This window comes from Gopherus flavomarginatus, chromosome 9, assembly GCF_025201925.1.
Source record: "Gopherus flavomarginatus isolate rGopFla2 chromosome 9, rGopFla2.mat.asm, whole genome shotgun sequence".
NCBI classification, from domain to species: Eukaryota; Metazoa; Chordata; order Testudines; family Testudinidae; genus Gopherus; species Gopherus flavomarginatus.
The window spans coordinates 38,855,924-38,876,146 of record NC_066625.1 but is presented as its reverse complement, the minus strand read 5'-3'; the positions used below and the strand labels follow the sequence as shown (position 1 = coordinate 38,876,146).

Below are 20,223 nucleotides of genomic sequence, written 5' to 3'. Positions count from 1 at the left end.
AACAAAACAAAACACTTTTAAGAAACCAAAATGACATGGGGTCTATGCCCTGGGTGGAGTACTATGGCGTAGACTGCATGATGCCTGGGGAGAAAGCAGAATTTCTTGACTGGTATCGAGACAACAGATATGAGACTTTTCACTTGCAAAAAGAGCTCACGTATTATTGTCAGCAGGATGTCAACATTTTGAGACGGGCCTGTTTCCTGTTCAGAGAAAAAATCATGAAAATGACAGAGATAGGAGATAGTGTAGAGAGGCCCTGGTAAATTCACAGAGGTAAATTTGTGTATAGATCCTTTCCAGTACATAAAGCCAGCATCTGTCTGCATCAGTTTGTACAGGTTTATGTTTTTGCAGATAAACACAGTAGCTCTTCTCCCTCCAGACAACTATCACAGGCAGAAAAAGATAGATTTGACCCCCTCTATTCAGTGGCTGTTGTATATGCTCACAAAGAAAATATAAAGATACAGCATGTTTTACAGGATGGGGAATTACAGATAGGGCCCTATTTTCTAAACGGTTACGCTGTCATTGATGGGGTACACACAACCTTTGTGTTTAACAGGTGTCTTTTCCACAGCGGTATGACCTGTTTTTGTGAAAAAGCACAGAACCCTATGACAGGGACAACTTTTGGGTTTCTTTATTACAAGACGCAGCTCAAGACCGACTATTTGAAAATACTTGGTTACATAGTGAGGAGTGGGTGATACCAGTCAACTCTGTGTTCTTGGGGAACCAGGGTGCAGTATGCAGCCTGACTCACGAAAGACACCCCCCCCCCACTCCAGCCTCTGCTTAAACCAAAACACATCAGAGGAAAAAAAAAACTTGCAGAGAGCAGTGAAGGGCGTTGGGAGACACATCTAGACCCCTCCTGACAAGAGTGACAAGATTAAGACATCTCCATTAGCATACAGAATGAAGAACAGAGACAACTCCCCAAGCCTCATGTGCATGTGAGATGGGACAGGGAGACATCTCAATTTGCATACAGAATGGAGAACAGAACCGCACTGAACTCTGGGACCATAAAAATCACTGCGGGCTTGGCTACACTACAGAGTTGCAGCATTGGTGAGGGGGTTACAGCGCTGCAACTTAGGATGTGGCCACACTTGCAAAGCACGGCCAGCGCTGCAACTCCCTGGTTGCAGCGCTGGCTGTACACCCGGTCGAGCCTCGGGTGTAGGGGATCCAGCGCTGGTGATCCAGCGCTGGTCAGCAAGTGTGGACACCCACCAGCGCTTTTATTGACCTCTGTGGCATAAGGAGGTATCCCAGCATACCTTAGAAGCCTCTCCGGTAATCATGTACACTCCACTGCCCTGGGCTCAGCTGACCCCTCCTTTAAATGCCCTGGGAATTTTAAAAATCCCCTTCCTGTTTGCTCAGCCAGGTGTGGAGTGCAATCAATCATTCAATCAATCAGCGACCATGCCTCCACGCCCCAAAAGAGCCCCAGCATGGAACAATTCAGAGCTGCAGGACCTCATCAGTGTTTGGGGTGAGGAGGCTGTGCAAGCACAGCTGCGCTCCAGAAGGAGAAATTATGATACCTATGGGCAGATATCGCAGTCCTTGCTGAGAAGGGGCCATGAACAGGACGCGTTGCAGTGCAGGGTCAAAATAAAAGAGCTGAGGAGTGCTTACTAAAAAGCCCATGAGGGAAATCGCCGCTCAGGAGCTGCCCCCACAACCTGCCGTTTTTACAAGGAGCTGGATGCCATACTTGGGTGTGACCCCACTGCCAATCCGAGGACCACGATGGAGAGTTCACAGCAGGGAGAAGAGGGGGAGGGTGTAGAGGAAGCCGACAGTGAGGCTACTGGCGTGGAGGGAGACACCCCGGAGTCCCAGGAGGCATGCAGCCAGGAGCTCTTCTCAAGCCAGGAGGAGGCTAGCCAGTCGCAGCAGCAGGAAGTTGCTGGTGAGGAAGAAACTGAGGAGCGTGCTTGGGGTAAGTAGATTTTTATGTTTTGGGAGAGGAGGGTTTGGGTTATGGCTGCCTGCATGCATGTCTAAACGTGGAATAGCCCACTGATTTGCTCTATCACATCTCTGTAATCTGCCTCGGTAATCTCTTGAAAAGTTGCAGCCAGAGCGTTTGCAATTTGCTTTCTCAAGTTGATCGGGAGAGCCACCGTGGTCCTTGTCCCGGTCAGGCTAACTCGTCCGATCCACTGTGCAGCGAGGGGTGGGGGTACCATGGCTGCACACAGGCAAGCTGCATAGGGGCCAGGGCGGAATCCACATTGCTGTAGAAGACCCTCCCTCTCTTCCCAGGTAACACACAGCAGTGATATATCTGGCAGTAGGAAACCCTGTTGAGAATTTAGGGATACTTGAGTGCAGGGCGCCAGGTTCGCGGTCCCACCCCCCAGCCCCGCGGTGCGCTCCGGTCATCCCCCCCCTTTCCCAGCACGTAGCTAGCCCCGCGGTGCCCTCCGGTCTCCCCTCCCCCTTCCCAGCAGGCATCCAGCCCCGCGGTGCGCTCGGGTGTTCCCCCCCTCTCCCAGCACGTAGCTATCCCCGCGGTGCGCTCTGGTCTCCCCCCCACCCTCCCAGCATGTAGCTATCCCCGCGGTGTGCACCGGTGTTCCCCCACCCCCCTCCCAGTGGGCTTCCAGCCCCGCGGTGCGCTTGGGTGTTCTCCCCCCCCTCCCAGCACGTAGCTATCCCCGCGGTGCGCTCCAGTCTCCCCCCCACCCTCCCAGCACGTAGCTATCCCCGCGGTGTGCTCCGGTGTTCCCCCACCCCCCTCCCAGCAGGCATCCAGCCCCGCGGTGTGCTCGGGTGTTCCCCCCCCCTCCCAGCACGTAGCTATCCCCGCGGTGCGCTCCGGTGTTCCCCCCCCCTCCCAGCAGGCATCCAGCACCGCGGTGCGCTCCGGTGTTCCCCCACCCTTCCCAGCAGGCAGCCAGCACAGCTGTGCGTTTCCCCCCCCTCACCAGCAGGACGGCATTAATGCGGACCACCCCGCCCCGCCAGCAGCTCGCCACCTTCCTGTTCACTACTGTCCCCTGTGCAGGACACCAGCTACGTCCTGTACGCAGTGCAGATAAACCTCAGTGACCCATCGGTCAATTCCCCCTCCCAAGGGGAACTCGGGGGAAAAACACTCACCCCATTGCTTGCCATGACTCAGCTTCCCTGGCCTCTCTGTGTTATGTGAGGTATGTGCGAAGGATGCTACCAAAAGTCTAAAAACTCCTTCACTGTGTGATAATAAACAATGTAGCCTCTGTGTATTACATGGTTCTATCTCTTTTTTCTACTGACCTTGACTAATGCAGCCGGATCACTGGCCTCACGTCGATTGCAGAACTTGAGAAGAAATCCCAGAAAATCAAAAGAAGAATTGATCAAATCAGTTATGAATCACTACAACAGAGAAAGTAGGAAGACACAGGAATGGAGAGAGAAAATGCATGAGTGGAGGCAAACAGAAAGCAGGAGAAAGGAATTGGCTAACAAAAAAACCTCAAAGCAGATGATAAGCCTCCTGGCTTGCCAAACTGAGTCTTTCGAGTCTCTCGTAGCCATGCAGGCAGATATGTACCATGGTAACCCACAGCCCTCCCAAAGCTCTCTGTCTTGTTCCCCAGTATTTGCACAAAACACCTTTCTCCAGCAGCCAGTTTCTTATTACCCCCATCTGCCCCCAACACCTGTACGATCACCTACCAGCCCTGATAACTATAATTCTTACCCTGTACACTCGACCCCCATTACCCTGCAGCATAGTAATCCTGAAGTGCAGCAGACATCGAACAGTAGTCCAAATAGGACATATTCAAACCTCTGAATGTACAGTCCACCACCCTAACCCCCCTTGCCTTTTATGTACTGTATGTTGAATAAAGGATTTTATGTCTTTTTCAATACGTTTTATTATTGCAGGAAGTGGTAAATATTGTACCCCAAGGTAGAAAAAAGCACAGCAAAGGCACCAAACATTACTGTTGGCTCTCAGCATCAAATTGCTCCCTTAAAGCATCCCTAATCCTTGAAGCCCTTTCCTGGGCCTCCCTAGTAGCCCTGCTCTCTGGCTGTGCAAATTCATCCTCTAGGCGTCGAACCTCGGAGGTCCATTCCTCACTGAATCTTTCACCCTTCCCTTCACAAATATTATGGAGGGTACAGCACGCGGATATAACAGCGGAGATGCTGCTTTCCCCCAAATCTAGCTTCCCATAAAGACAACGCCAGCGGGCTTTCAAATGGCCAAAAGCACACTCCACAGTCATTCTGCACTGGCTCAGCCTGTAGTTGAACCGGTCCTTGCTCCTGTCAAGCTTCCCTGTAAACGGTTTCATGAGCCATGGCATTAAGGGGTAAGTGGGGTCTCCAAGGATCACAGTGGGCATTTCGACATCCCCTACTGTGATCTTGCGGTCTGGGAAAAAAGTCCCGGCCCTCAGCCTCCTGAACAGGGAACTGTTCCGAAAGATGCGTGCATCGTGCACCTTTACAGGCCATCCTGTGTAAATGTCAGTGAAATGCCCACGGTGATCCACAAGCGCTTGCAGAACCACGGAGAAATACCCCTTGCGATTAACGTACTCTGATGCCAGGTGCGGTGGTGACAGAATAGGAATATGCGTCCCATCTATTTCCCCTCCACAGTTAGGGAAACCCATTTCTGCAAAGCCATCCACAATGTCCTGCACGTTCCCAAGAGTCACAGTTCTTCTTAGCAGGGTGCGATTAATGGCTGTGCAAACTTGCATCAGCACCATTCCAACGGTGGACTTTCCCACTCCAAACTGGTTCGCCACCGATCGGAAGCTGTCTGGAGTTGCCAGCTTCCAGATTACAATAGCCACCCGCTTCTCCACTGGCAGGGCAGCTCTCAATCTCGTGTCCCTGCGCCGCAGGGTAGGGGCGAGCTCAGCACACAGTGACATGAAAGTGGCTTTTCTCATCCGAAAGTTCTGCAACCACTGCTCGTCATCCCAGGATTGCAGGACGATGTGATCTCACCACTGAGTGCTGGTTTCCCGAGCCCAAAGACGCCATTCCACGGTGCTGAGCACGTCTGTTACTGCCACAAGCAATTCAAGTGTCTTCAGCGTCAGGCGTTTCAATATCATCTGACTCCTCACTGTCACTTTGCAGCTGAAGGAATAGCTCCACTGCCATGCGTGATGTGCTGGCAACATTCATCAGCAAGGTCCTCAGCAGCTCAGGCTCCATTTATAACAAAAATCTCAGAAATAGCGCTGCAGAATCACAATGCTGCCAAAGTGCTCGGAATGTGTAGCAAAGCACCATGGGGCGTTGGAACAGGAAGCGGAAAGACCCCCACACTTCCTTCCCCTTCCCACAAGCCACAGCGCCAAAATGGGACGAGGTGCTCTGTGGGATAGCTGCCCACAATGCACCACTCCCAACAGCACTGCAAGTGCTGCAAATGTGGCCACACTGCAGCGCTGGTAGCTGTCAGTGTGGCCACACTGCAGCGCTGGCCCTACACAGCTGTACGAACACAGCTGTAACTACCAGCGCTGCAAAACTGTAAGTATAGCCATACCCTGCATCATGGGAATCTCTGCTGCTGATGCTAATGAACCTATGCCTGCACACACCCAGCTCAGCAATTATCAGACCAATTCTAGTAATGAATCCTTGACTGATACCCAAAATACTGAAAGCAGCCTAGTTGCATAGTGAGCTCCCTGGAAGAAAACACCGCCCATAGCCAAGAGTGATCAGCTCCTATTATCTAGCCTAAAGAATATCCTTGAATCATCAGCTTACATATAAACAAATCTAGTGTTCTCTCTTGAACCATTGTATTTTCTCTACAAAAATCCCTACTCACCCTCTAGTCAGGGTTCTGATGCTTAGATCCAAACTATGCATCAGTTCCACTGGGACTCCATATTCTCCTGACTGATTGTGCTGGGGACTCTGCCTGTTTCCTGCCCTCAAGATCCTCAGCAACCACCATCACCTGGGAACCCCGACCAGTTCAAGCTTCAGGGAGCAGTGAGATCCCCTTTTCTCTCTCTCTCTCTCTCTCTTCGTTTTCCTTTCTACCTTAGGTATTACCCTTTAATAATGTAGATTATGTTGGTTTAGCCCTCCTTGTGTAGTTATCAGTATTATTCAATAAATAACTTTTATGGTTAAGTTGGTTGCTTCTCTCTGTCTCTTGCTGAACTTTACTCTTTTGTGTTTTTAGCTTTCCCCATTCACTCTACAGCAGCGCTTCTTTTACCTAAGCTAAAGATCCCTGCAGTGCCCAAAGTATTGTGGGGTTTGCTCATCAAGTAGGTTACTGCAGTACAATTGTGATGTGAGAGTGGGGATAGAGATGTGCTGAATCTGGGACGCATAAGGGTAACAGCTTTAAAGTGCTGCTTGACCCAGTCCATGGAGCCCAGGGGCATATAAGAAGAGGCAGCTTGAAAGTTCTGTTTCCTCCAGCCCAGTGAGTCCAAGGACAAATAAGGGGTCACCTTGACAGTACTGATTGACTCAGTCTGTTCAGATTTTCTCTGTTAATGTATGTGTGGGTATGTGTGTGTTCATCTGGTCCTGGGGTTGGAGAAACCCAGCTCTAGGGAACCTAGGTCCTGCAGGATAGCTCCACTGGGAGGGGACTTGCAGAAGGGAGAAGCAGAGCTCCATATGAAAACACAAGTGACACAAACACTTTGGAAAAAATAACCCCAACTATCCATACAATATGATGGGGGCTAATTTAGCTACAAGAAATCAGGAAAAAGATCTTGGAGTCATCGTGGATAGTTCTCTGAAGATGTCCACACAGTGTGCAGAGGCAGTCAAAAAAGCAAACAGGATGTTAGGAATCATAAAAAAGGGGATAGACTAGAGAATAAGAAGGAGAATATATTATTGCCCTTATATAAATCGATGGTACACCCACATCTTGAATACTGTGTACAGATGTGGTCTCCTCATCTCAAAAAAGATATACTGGCACTAGAAAAGGTTCAGAGAAGGGTAACTGAAATGATTAGGGGTTTGGAACGGGTCCCATATGAGGAGAAATTAAAGAGGGTAGGACTTTTCAGCTTGGAAAAGAGGAGACTAAGGGGGGGATAGGATAGAGGTATATAAAATCATGAGTGATGTGGAGAAAGTAGATAAGGAAAAGTTATTCACTTATTCCCATAATGAAATTAATAGGCAGCAGGTTTAAAACAAATAAAAGGAAGTTCTTCTTCACACAGCACACAGTCAACCTGTGGAACTCCGTACCTGAGGAGGTTGTGAAGGCTAGGACTATAACAGCGTTTAAAAGAGAACTGGATAAATTCATGGAGGTTAAGTCCATTAATGGCTATTAGCCAGGATGGGGTAAGGAATGGTGTCCCTAGACTCTGTTTGTCACAGGGTGGAGATGAATGGCAGGAGAGAGATCACTTGATCATTATCTGTTAAGTTCACTCCCTGTGGGGCACCTGGCATTGGCCACTGTCGGTAGATAGGATACTGGGCTAGATGGATCTTTGGTCTGACCCAGTACAACTGTTCTTATGTAAGCAGTACATTGATAGAATTACAGGACCCCCACTCGCCCCCCGAAGAGTAACCCGAATAAATGAGCATATCCCAAGGTAATGGGCAAATCTGGTAACATGGGGGTGATGATCAAAACAGACAGGAAGCTTGCAGATTTCTTAAACTAAGCCCAGCTGCCTCAGCCTCCATGCCTAGGGATGCTCTTTTTGCAGGGAGGACTAATGCTATCCGCCTATATTACAAACTTAACTCTGGTGAAGAAATCCACAATTATGATTTTACCGGCCTGTAGTACCCTTTTGTAAACAAAACCAAAGAATACCCTATCTCTCATACACACGCAAAAACAAACCCCAGGAGCTTTAAACACACCAAAACAGTTTGCAACCAAATACTTTTAAAAAAACCCATACTTATCTCTAGCATAGACCCTCGAATCACTAACAACAATTTAAACATTAAAACTAATGCAAAAAAGACAGACCACCCATTTTTTAAAATACATCACATTTTGCAGAGTAAAAAACTCTGTTAGTTTGAAACAAACCAAACCAACAATTTGCAGCCATATACTTAAAAAAAAAAACACATCTGTGTCTTGCACAGACCCCATCTCACAATTTTACCATTAAAGCTAATTAAAATTTTTTTTTAAAACACACACACTTTTAAAAGCCAATTGCAGAAAGTTACCTTCCACCACAGGGTGAAGGGGGGCTAGCACATGGCTGTTCTGTTTCTCCGCATGTGTATTTGGGCCTTTGGGTTAAAGAACAAGCATCTCAACTGCCGTTGTTATGAGGTGGGCATCATGACTGCACCTCTTGGGCTTTCCTAAAGAAGTACAAACCACGGTAGAGGACCTACTCTTCGAAGGTCTCAGATTATTCATGGAGCATATGGATGACTCCCTTAAGGATTCCTGAGCAACTGTCCCCTCTCTCAGTATTTATACTCCAGCACCAGAGACACTCAGGGCAGTATCAACTTTCTCCAGAATTCTGACCTCTGCATTATACCCTACAGCGGCAATGCGATACCTAACATTGACAGAAGCCATGTACCAAATGCAGACATACATCTCCAGCCAATTGTTTGGCTGGAGTTGTGGTTGAGACCCCAAGAAGCCTTCCACTGTTCCAGTCATGTCAACTATCTTCAACATCACATCAATTTGGCAACAGCCTAGCCCCTTTCTTCCCGTTATGGAGGCTAATTACCTCAGACAAGTGGTTTTTGGAGGTCATCAGGGAAGGATATGTCATCCCTTTCCCATCTATCCCATCCCGCTACCCTCCCTCCCCATCCTTCTTCAGGGACCCTTCGCATGAACCCCTCCTATGAGAAGAGGTATCAGCTATAGTAAATGCTGCTCCAAAGCCCCAGCCTTACAATTAGGGGCACTGCTCTCTAGTCACTCACAGTGGAGCACCCAGCAAGATGTCACTTGAAGAAGAAGAGAAGGTTACTCACCCTGTGCGGTAACTGATGTTCTTTGAGATGTGTGTCCCTATGGGTGCTCCCCTACCTGCCCTCTTCACTTTGCTTGAGAGCTGCAGTGTTAGCTCTGTGGTAGAGAAGGAACTAGGGCCTGTCAGACACACAGTGCAATCTGACAGGCACTGCTCATGAAGATCTCCAATCACAGGCGGGGGGTTTGACATTGTACTCTATATGATTTTATGAAAATATGCTAATGAGTTTGAATATGCTAATTTCATATAACTGAAATATGCTTCATGCAAAAGGTCTCTTGTAAGGTATCATAAGAAAGCTTATAATCTACTGAGTGTGGTCATCCTATCTGTATAAATGTATCACTCTTGTATCTGAAACTAGAAATATGAAATATAACTCTGAGGGCCTATTGTAATTATGCAAAGTGTGGGCTGGTGGTTTGGAATCTTGATGGCTCCCATCAACCAGGACAATTGACTGTAGATGGCTCTATTTTACTTGTAAGTTTTCCTGTATACCTGTGTGCTGGCAAGAGGGCAATGAAGTCTTACAGTGACATGTGATCATGTCACCTGAACTGGAATCCATCTTTAACCTGGTGCTTTTTCATTGAGAAGGAGGGGGTGGGAACCTAGAGAGGGACAAAGGATTCCCGCCTTATGCAAAAGATATATAATGGGTGGAACAGAACAAAGGGGGGCAGCCATCATGAGAAATCCCCTAGCTACCACCTGAGCTGGAACAAGAGCTGTACCAGGGGAAAAGATTGTGCTCAGACTTGGAAGGGGTCCAGTCTGTGAAAGGAACTTATTGAAACATCTCCGAGGGTGAGATTTTATCTGAATTCAGTTTTATTACTGTTTCAGACATAGACTTGTGTGTTTTATTTTGCTTGGTAATTCACTTTGTTCTGTCTGTTACTACTTGGAACCACTTAAATCCTACTTTCTGTATTTAATAAAATCACTTTTTACTTATTAATTAACCCAGAGTATGCAAGATACAGCGCTGTAAAGCCTCAGGGCTTGGCTACACTGGAGAGTTGCATTGCTGGTGATGGGGTTACAACGCTGCAACTCACTCTGTGTCCACACTTGCAAAGCACAACCAGCGCTGCAACTCCCTGGCTGCAGCGCTGGCTGTACATCTGGTCTGCTTGGGGTGTAGCGATTCCAGCACTGGTGATGCAGCGCTGGTCATCAAGTGTGGCCACCAAAAGCGCTGTTATTGGCCTCCAGGGTATTAGGAGGTATCCCAGCATACCTTTTCAGCCACTCTGCTCATCGTTTCGCACTCCACTGCCCTGGGCTCAGGTGACCTGCCTTTTAAATGCCCTGGGAACTTAAAAAATCCCCTTCCTGTTTGCTCAGCCAGGTGTGGAGTGCAATCAATCAATCACTGACCATGCCTCCATGCCCCAAATGAGCCCCAGCATGGAACACTTGCGAGCTGCAGGACCTCATCAGTGTTTGGGGCGAGGAAGCTGTGCAGTCACAGCTGCGCTCCAGCCGTAGAAATTATGATACCTATGGCCAGATATCAAAGTCCATGCTGCAAAGGGGCCATGAACGGGATGCGTTGCAGTGCAGGGTTAAAGTAAAGGAGCTGCGGAGTGCCTATTGCAAAGCCCGTGAGGGAAACCACCGCTCAGGAGCAGCCCCAACAACCTGCCGTTTTTACAAGGAGCTGGATGTGATACTTGGGTGTGACCCCACTGCCAATCCGAGGACCACGATGGAGAGTTCAGCAGGGAGAAGAGGGGGAGGGTATAGAGGAATCCGAGAGTGAGGCTACTGGGGTGGAGGGAGACACCCCGGAGTCCCAGGAGGCATGCAGCCAGGAGCTCTTCTCAAGCCAGGAGGAAGGTAGCCAGTCGCAGCAGCTGGAACTTGTTGGTGAAGAAGCAGCAGAGGAGCAGGTTCCCGGTAAGCAGCTTTTATTTTAAGGATGGAAATGTTTTGGGAGAGGAGGAGGAGGGGGGGGGTTATGGCTGCATGCATGCATGCCTAGATGTGGAATAGCCCATTGATTTGGTCTATCATCTCTCTGTAATCGGCCTCAGTAATCTCTTCAAAAGTTTCAGCCAGAGTGTGGGCAATGTGCTTGCGCAAGTTTATAGGGAGAGCCACCGTGGTCCTTGTCCCATTCAGGCTAACACGTCTGCGCCACTGTGCCGCGAGGGGTGGGGGGACCATTGCTGCACACAGGCAACTGCATAGGGACCAGGGCAGAATCTACATTGCTGTAGAAGACCCTCCCGCTCTTCCCAGGTAACACGCAGCAGCGATATATCTGGCAGTAGAAAATCCTGTTGAAAATGTAGGGACAGTGTTCAGTGCAGGTCCCCTCCAGCTGCTCTCTGCTTTCCCTAATGCACAGAAACCCCAGTGAGCCCTGACTCAAGCAGCTCCCCTTCCCAGAGGAGTAACTGCTGTGGCAATTGTGGGGGTGGTGTTCAGTGCACTTTCCCCCCAGCTGCTCTCTGCTTTCCCCAATGCACAGAAACCCCAGGGAGCCCTGACTCAAGCAGCTCCCCTTCCCAGGTGAGTCGCGGCAGAAACACTCACCCCATTACTCACCATGTCTTTGCTGCTGTGGCCTCTCTGTGCTATGTTTGCTATGTGTAAATGATGTTACAAATAGTCTACAAACTCCTTCACTGTGATTATAAACAATGCAGTCTCTGTATTAAATGTTTCTATTTCTGTTTTTTTTAAGTGTCCTTGAATCCTCCGGCCCTATCACAGCCTGCTGAAAGACTACAGAACTTGAGGCGCAAACCAAGGAAAAGCAAAGAAGATTTGGTGAAAGCAGTTATGAATCAGTATGCTAGAGAGAATAAGAGGCAGCAGGACTGGAGAGAGAAAATGCATCAGTGGAGGGAAACACAAAGCAGGAGAAACGAATTGGCTACCAAGAAAAGCACAAAGCAGCTGATAAGCCTCCTGGTGTGCCAAACAGACTGTATGCAGTCACTCATAGCCATGCAGGCAGATCACTACCGTGCTAACCCCCCCTCCTCCCAAAGCTCTCTCCCTTGTGCCCCAGTGTTTGCTCAAAACCCCTTTCTCCAGCATCCTGGTTCTTAGCACCACCAGCTGCCTCCAACACCTGTACGTTCACCTACCAGCCCTGAGAACTACGACCCTTACCTTATGCACTCAACCCCCATCACCATGCAGCATATTAATCCTGAAGTGTGGCAGGCATTGCACAGCAATCCAGGCAGGACATATTCAAACCTCTGAATGTACAGTTCAGCACCCTACCCCCCTGCCCTTTTATGTACTGTATTTTGAATAAATGATTTCTTGGCTTTTAAAACATTTTTTATTATTGCAGAAAGTGAAAAATACTGTACCCCAAGGGAAAAACAGGCACTGCAAATCATTGTAACCACTGCACTTCACTCCTGTGCAAGGCACCAAACATTATTGTTGGCTTTCAGCCTCAAATTGCTCCCTTAAGGCATCCCTAATCCTTGTAGCCCTGTGCTGGGTCTCTCTAGTAGCCCTGCTCTCTGGCTGTGCAAATTCAGCCTCCAGGCGTTGAACCTCGGAGGTCCATTCCTCACTGAATGTTTCACCCTTCCCTTCACAAATATTATGGAGGGTACAGAATGTGGATATAACCGCAGGGATGCTGCTTTCCCCCAAGTCTAGCTTCCCATAAAGACACCTCCAGCGTCCCTTTAAACGGCCAAAAGCACACTCCACACTCATTCTGCACCGGCTCAGCCTGTAGTTGAACCAGTCCTTGCTCCCATCAAGCTTCCCTTTATATGGTTTCATGAGCCATGGCATTAACGAGTAAGCGGGGTCTCCAAGGATCACAATAGGCATTTCGACGTCCCCTACTGTGATCTTGCAATCTGGGAAAAAAGTCCCAGCCTGCAGCTTCCTGAACAGGGCACTGTTCCAAAAGATGCGTGCATCATGCACCTTTCCAGGCCATCCTGTGTAAATGTCAGTGAAACGCCCACGGTGATCCACAAGCGCTTGGAGAACCACAGAGAAATACTCCTTCCGATTAATGTACTCGGATGCTAGGTGGGGTGGTGCCAGAATAGGAATATGCGTCCCATCTATCACCCCTCCAAAGTTAGTGAAACCCATTTGTGCAAAGCCATCCACAATGTCCTGCACGTTCCCCAGAGTCACGGTTCTTCTTAGCAGGATGTGATTAATGGCCCTGCAAACTTGCATCAACACTATTCCAACAGTCGACTTTCCCACTCCAAACTGGTTCGCGACGATCGGTAGCTGTCTGGAGTTGCCATCTTCCAGATTGCAATAGCCACCCACTTCTCCACTGACAGAGCAGCTCTCAATCTCGTGTCCTTGCGCCGCAGGGTCGGGGGGCAAGCTCAGCACACAGTCCCATGAAAGTGGCTTTTCTCATCCAAAAGTTCTGCAGCCACTGCTCGTCATCCCAGACTTGCAGGACAATGTGATCCCACCACTCAGTGCTTGTTTCCCGAGCCCAAAGGCGGCGTTCCACGGTGCTGAGCACGTCCGTTACTGCCACAAGCAATTTAGTGTCTTGCGCGTCAGGCGAATCGATATCATCGTCAGACTCCTCACTGTCACTTTGGAGCTGAAGGAATAGCTCAGCTGCCAAAAGTGATGAGCTGGCAACATTCATCAGCAAAGTCCTCAGCAGCTCGGGCTCCATTTCTAACAGAAATCGCGCTGCAGACTCACAATGGCGCCAAACTGCTGCGATGTGTAGCGATGCACCATGGGGCGTTGGGACAGGAAGCGGAATGACCTGCACCCTTCCATCCCCTTCCCACAACGCCAAAATGGGATGAGGTGCTCTGTGGGATAGCTGCCCACAATGCACCACTCCCAACAGCGCTGGTAGCTGTCAGTGTGGCCACACTGCAGCGCTTTCCCTACACAGCTGTACGAAGACAGCTGTAACTCCCAGTGCTGTACAAATGTAAGTGTAGCCATACCCTCAGTGTAATCAGTGCCGCAGCGCTGGGACGCGGTTCCCAGCCCTGCAAGCTACACCGGTAGAGGATGTGGTTTACGTGCAGAGCTGGGAGAGCTCTCTCCCAGCCCTGGCGCTGCGACCACACTCACACTTCAAAGCGCTGCCGGGGGAGGGCTGCCAGCGTTGCCCCGGCAGCGGCTTTGAAGTCCAAGTGTAGCCATACCCTGACTGCCTTTGTGAAGTGCTTTTAGAGCTACTGGTGAAAAGCTCCCTATAAAAGAGCGCTGGTGTGATCTCCTCTCACCAGCGGGAGCAGCCAGGGGCAGGCGGCGCACGCTGCTCGGGACTGTGGTGGGGACGCGGGGCAGCCCCTCCTCTCACCTTCTCCTTTAAAGGGCCAGCCCTGTTCCTGCAGTTGTGAGTCCGTTCTTCGGCGGTTGGTTTCGGCGGTTTCCGTGACCATTCGGCTTCCCCGGCGGGCGGGTTCGGCGGTTTCCGTGGCACAGGCTCTGCCGTTGTCAGGGGTAACGCTAAGCATCTCGGTGCGAGTGGAGGTCTGGAGGCCGCCACGCAGGCCTCTGCGGGTCCTTGTCCCCACGCACTGCGCCATCTGCGCTGTTGCTAGCGGCGGGTAAGAGGGCGTGGAATTGCGGGGTGCGTACAGAGGGGTCCCGGGCCGCAGGCCTCAGAGAACGGCCGGGCGTGGGGTTGCTTTGCCCCCACCTCTGCGAGAAGCTGTTCGGGCTCCGGGCCCGTCCGGCCTCGTGCGGGGGGTCGGGCTCGTCCTGCGGGCGCCTGGTCTGTTCGGGAGGGGTGGGAGCTCGGGGTCTGGTTATGGGCCCAATTGAGCCTTCGGAACCTGTGTGTGCGCGGGGGGGTCTCTTGGCCTCCAGTCCGGCGAAGTGTGGGAAAACTGACGTAATTTGCTACCAGTAGCAGTTTGTTACACTACATGCTGCCTGCGTTACGGCGCTCTCCGAGTCTGTAAGCACCCACCCAATGCGTTTTCACCCAGCTTCTTACCCTCTGGAATGTAGTGTCAACATCATAGACATACACCAGAAATTTTTGGAGAGTCTCCTCGGGTTGTAAGAGGAACGCACGAACCACCAACGTAATGAGTATGAGCTACACATTGGAGAAGGTGGCTGTTGAAAGAGTTTAAGAAACTTGCAGTTAAGGGTCAGATCTTTTATTGTAGTGGAAGGGAGTGATCTCGAAGATGCCTGTTGTAGAATCAAATCTTATGCTTAATCATGATTAGAAAAAGGGATTTTTTTAATATTATTTTTCCTGTTTGTAAAATATTCTATTTTTCTGTTTAACAGGCCTTTTGATTTGTTTACTGATGTACTGCTTCTTTGTTGCTGTACATTTTAATAAATAATTTGAACACAAAAATGTGAACTAATAAACGGGGGGGTTGGGGAGGGGGAGAGGGAGAGAAATTGGCCAGTGTCTTTTGGTAAAGATGAATGAATTCTGCCCACATGGAGTTCATTGTTGGTTCAGGGTCTGAATTAGACTTTTACAGTCCTTTTCACTTTAAAGTTTACTACTTTAGATTCTTAAATGGGTAAGAGCATTTTTTAAAACTGAATTTATATGGACACTGTCCCGTGAAACTTGGCTTTGAAAACTGCAGATAAAGGGCACAGATTTAAGAATAGCAGCTGTGTTAGTCTGTATCAGCAAAAAGAACAGGAGTACTTATGGCACCTTAGAGACTAACAAATTTATTTGAGCATGAGCTTTCGTGGGCTACAGCCTACTTATCGGATGCACAGAATGGAACACACAGTAAGAGGATAGTATCAGAGGGGTAGCCATGTTAATCTGGATCTGTAAAAGCAGCAGAGTCCTGTGGCACCTTATAGACTAACAGACATTTTGGATTATGAGCTTTTGTGGGTGAATACCCACTTCGTCGGATGCATGAGAAGATATTTATACATACAGAGAACATGAAAAGGTGGAAGTACCCATACCAACTATAAGAGGCTAGTTAAGAGAAGCTATTATCAGCAGGGGAGAAAAACTTTTGAAGTGATAATCAAGATGGCCCATTTTGGACAGTTGACACGAAGTTGTGAGGATACTTTAACACAGGGAAATAGATTCAATTAATGTAATGACCTAGCCATTCCCAGTCTCTGTTCAAACCTAAGTTAATGGTGTCTAGTTTGCATATTAATTCAAGTTCAGCAGCTTCTCGTTGGAGTCTGTTGAAGCTTTTCTGTTGCAAAATTGCCACCTTAACATCTGTCACTGAGTGATTAGAGAGATTGAAGTGTTCTCCCACTGAGTTTTGAATGTTAGGTTTCCTGATGTCAGATTTGTGTCGTTTTATTCTTTTGCATAGAGACTGTCCGGTTTGGCCAATGTACATGGCAGAGGGACATTGCTGGCACATGAGGGCATATATCACATTGGTAGATGTGCAGGTGAATGAGCCCCTGATGACGTGGCTGATGTGATTAGGTCCTATGATGGTGTCACTTGAATAGATATGTGGACAGAACTGGCATTGGCTTTGTTGCAAGGATAGGTTTCTGGGTTAGTGTTTTTGTTAGTCTCTAAGGTGCTACGAGTACTCCTGTTCTTTTTGTTTGTTTGTTTATTGTTTGTTTATTGTATTTGCTGCTGGATTCACTGACAGATATGTAACTAAGCAAGAGGGGAAACCTTTGAGGAAGTTGATTTGGAATCTGGGGTAGCTCAGCTGATAGTATCACGCATGGAATATAAACATCTTTAGGAGTTGTAGAGATCAGGACAGAAGAACTGTAATCATAATTTGTTTGCCTGAATCTAAATGGTGCAGCTGTGGAAGAGGAGTGTTCAAACGGTGTGCTGGTTTGTTTTTATGCATTGCAACAACCTCAACCTTAAACTTGCTAATCTGGATCTCAAAAAAAAAAAAAAAATTAAATTCTCCCTCTCTCTTAAGAAGTTTGATTTTTAGTTTGAAAGACATGTTACTATTTAAAGTTCCAAAACAAAACCCTACCAAAATAAAACATTCCACTGCACACACAATTATCCCTTGGATGTGAGAGAGAACAAACCTCATGTGAAAAATGTTACTCACGTTGCTTAACGAACTACTAGTAGGCATTCAGATTCTAACGATTAAGGGTGTTGAAAGAGCATATATACGCTTATGGACGGCTGTGCCTGAATGGAGACCCATTGAGAGCCAAAGTCCAAAAAGAGTACTTCAACTCCAAGTTCTTGAAACATGTTTGGGGCACCTTGGTGGTATTTCAGAAGTATCCCTTGTATATTTGGGGTTGATCCTTAGGCCAGAGCTCTGAAGGCAACAATTAAAATACTATTTGGCTGCTAGTCACTTAAAACATATTTAAGAAAATGCATTGGAGCTAGTGTAGCCTGGGTTTGGGAGATTATTTCCTTAATAAAGACTGGCATATTTGTAGATGTTGTATTTCATGATGGATTTAATCACCCATGTAACTGAAGTCTCTAACTTTCCAAGGAGAGGCTCTCCTGTTTGAGACTTTTTGTAAAAAATAAGAAGTGCTAGAACTTACAGCAATGAAAGACAATCTGGCCTTATGTCTGAAAACATTTCTTAGGTGTGGTAAGTTTGAAGGGTTAAACACTTCTGGATCTTCAGAGGCAAAGCTACAAAATCAGAAGTTTGATGCTTCAGTGGATGTGTGGCTATCTCATTTACCAGGTTACAGCAAGCTTCACTGGTGTGGTTTTAGAGCTTTGACTCAGTACCGTGGTCTAGTTATTTAAATATATAAATAAGCTTATTATGGCAATTTGATGTAGGTATTCAGAGAGAAACTAGGAGTGTCCTCTGGTGGTGGTTGACTCTAAAACTACGTAGTAATACTACCAAATCTGCAAGGATTTCACATTTATGTTTAACTAGATTTTAACTACAGTCTATGCCTTTTTGGAATATATGTAGTATTTTTGTAGCCATTTCGGTCTCAGGATAGTAGAGAGACAAGGTGGGTGAGGTGATACCTTTTATTGGACCAACTTCTGTTGGTGAGAGATACAAGCTTTTGAGCTTTTCAGAGCTCTTCTTCAGGTCTGGGAAATGCATTTAGCTTTTACTCAGTGTCACAGCTAAATACATCTACTATAAATAACTCAAAGAACATCCTACACCACAATTTACCCAGGAATTTAAGGATATCCTCAAATCCTTCCCCAAATAACTACAAGAGAATCTCTGCAACCTCATCCCCCCACTTACCCACCCCGGGGACTTCTACAAGCTTCCCAAGATATGCAAACAATGGAACCAGGTAGACCCATCATATCTGGCCATGGCACTCTTATTGAAGGACTACAGAGACTTCTAGAAACCATCCTCAAACCACTCAGCACGCAAAGGGCCAGCTTCCTCTCTGATACAACTGACTTTTCCAAAAACTCTGCAACATTAACGATCTCCCTCAGAACACAATCCTTGCCACCAAGCATGTCCTCTCCTTATACACAAACATACCTCACAATAATAGGGTCACGGCCTGCCTCAAATATCTACAAGACAATGGACAACCCTCTGATATCCACCCCAAACACATCACCGAACTCATGTATTTAATCCTCCTGCATAACAATTTTACATTGAACAACAAAACACTTTGCCCATACCCTAGGAACAGCAGTGGGTACTAAAATGGCTCTCTAAAATGCTAACCTCTTCATGGGCCACCTTGAAGAAGAATTCCTGGACAAATGCATCACGAAACCAATGATTTACCTGAGCTGTATTGATGACATTTTTATCCTCTGCACAGATGACCTAAACTCCCTCATATTTCCACTACAACTCCCCCTTACATCCATTAAACTTTCTCCACAACACAGCATTAGCATAAACTTCCTGTACACCATGATCAGCTTCAACAATGGAACTCTACATACAGCAGTATACAAGAAACCCATGGATCAGCCCACCTACCTTCAAAGACCCAGAAACCACCCCAAGCACACCAATGAATCTGTTCTCTACAGCCATGCACTCAGATACCACAGAACGTAATCCGAGGAGAAAGTCAGGGATGTATACCTTAACACAGTTAGGCCTGGTCCATGCTAGGAATTTACGTTGGTATAGTTACATCTCTCAGGAATGTGAAAAATCTACATCACTGAGAGGTTTTCCTCTACCAACATAACTCTTGGTGTAGACAATGCTACAAAAGTCTTTTGTTGACCTAGCTACTGCCTCTTGGGATTCCCATTGGTGTAGGTAAGCCACCTCCCCTTCTGTTGATGTAGGTAGTGTCTACGCTGTAGCATTTTAAGTGTAGACATACCCTATATGAGGCCTTTACCAAACAAGGATGGTCCACCAGAGGAGTAGATTGCATCATGGTACAGGCCACCCAAATACTCTGACTGCACACCCCTAGCTGTCACCTTTCTCCCCACACTGAAACCCATATGGGCAGCGCCAACCTTAGGGGTGGGCTGTGTGGATGTCATGGTCAGGAGGGCGCTGTGTGGCAGCACAGAGGTGAACACTGGCAGGGGAGTGCCCAGATTTCTCCCTGCTTCCTCCCAGCAGAGGAACGGGGATGGGGGGGGGGGGGCAGGGGCAAGCAGCAAAAGTGCTGCAACTAGGGGTTCTGGGGGTGCTGCTGCACCCCCCTGGCTTGAAGTGGTTTCCATTATATACAGGGTTTACAGTTTTGTTCAATGGCTCTCTGCACACCCCACTATACAAATTGTTCCCCCACACAAAGTTCCTCTGTACCCCGCTGGGGGTTGTGAGGGTGTGTGGAGGAGAAACAGCATGGCTCCCTACATCCAGGTCCTTTGCTCACCTGTGCTGTGTTAAGAGCTGCTGCTCTCCCTTACACAACCCAGGTGGGGAAAGTGACCTGGATGCAGGGAGTGCTCGATATTGCTGCTTGCTCCCTCCCTCCCAGGGAGGAGGGGCCATGGAGGAGCAGCATTGGAGGTGTATGCAAACAGCAATGCCAGCCGCTCCATGCGTCCAGGTCACTTTCCCCATGTGGGTGCAGATGGGGATGCAAGGGTTAGGGGCGATGTTGGAACAGTGCAGGGGTTAGTTAAGAAAGGTGCAGGAGGGGTTGGAGAGAAGGGAGTACAGGGTTTAGGGATCAGGAGGATTAGGGGAGAAGGGGCACAGAAGTGGTGTACATGGGTTAGGGAAGAAGGGGCTGCAGAAGAGGGTTGGGGAGAAGGGGGCACAGGAGGGTTTAGGGGAGGAGGGGTTGTTGGTGGTTGTTGTGTATTTTACAAATAATTTCAGGCATACATCTCAGATTAAATGCCTGAAAACACATTGAATTTTGTCAG

General features: G+C 48.1%; 2 protein-coding genes across 10 annotated transcripts in view; one reads left to right on the top strand and one right to left on the bottom strand.

The window, feature by feature from the left end:
• TELO2 (telomere maintenance 2) overlaps positions 1 to 20,223 on the bottom strand; it is a 384,906-nt gene that overhangs the window by 73,812 nt on the left and 290,871 nt on the right. The gene's annotated exons all lie outside the window — the stretch shown is intronic.
• IFT140 (intraflagellar transport 140) overlaps positions 14,422 to 20,223 on the top strand; it is a 254,848-nt gene continuing 249,046 nt past the window's right edge. For 3 of the 4 annotated variants that reach the window (XM_050968076.1, XM_050968074.1, XM_050968077.1), the window contains exon 1: positions 14,422 to 14,533. The gene's annotated coding sequence lies outside the window, so the exon portion shown is untranslated. The remainder of the gene's footprint in view (positions 14,534 to 20,223) is intronic. The other variant, XM_050968078.1, reaches the window with a different exon arrangement.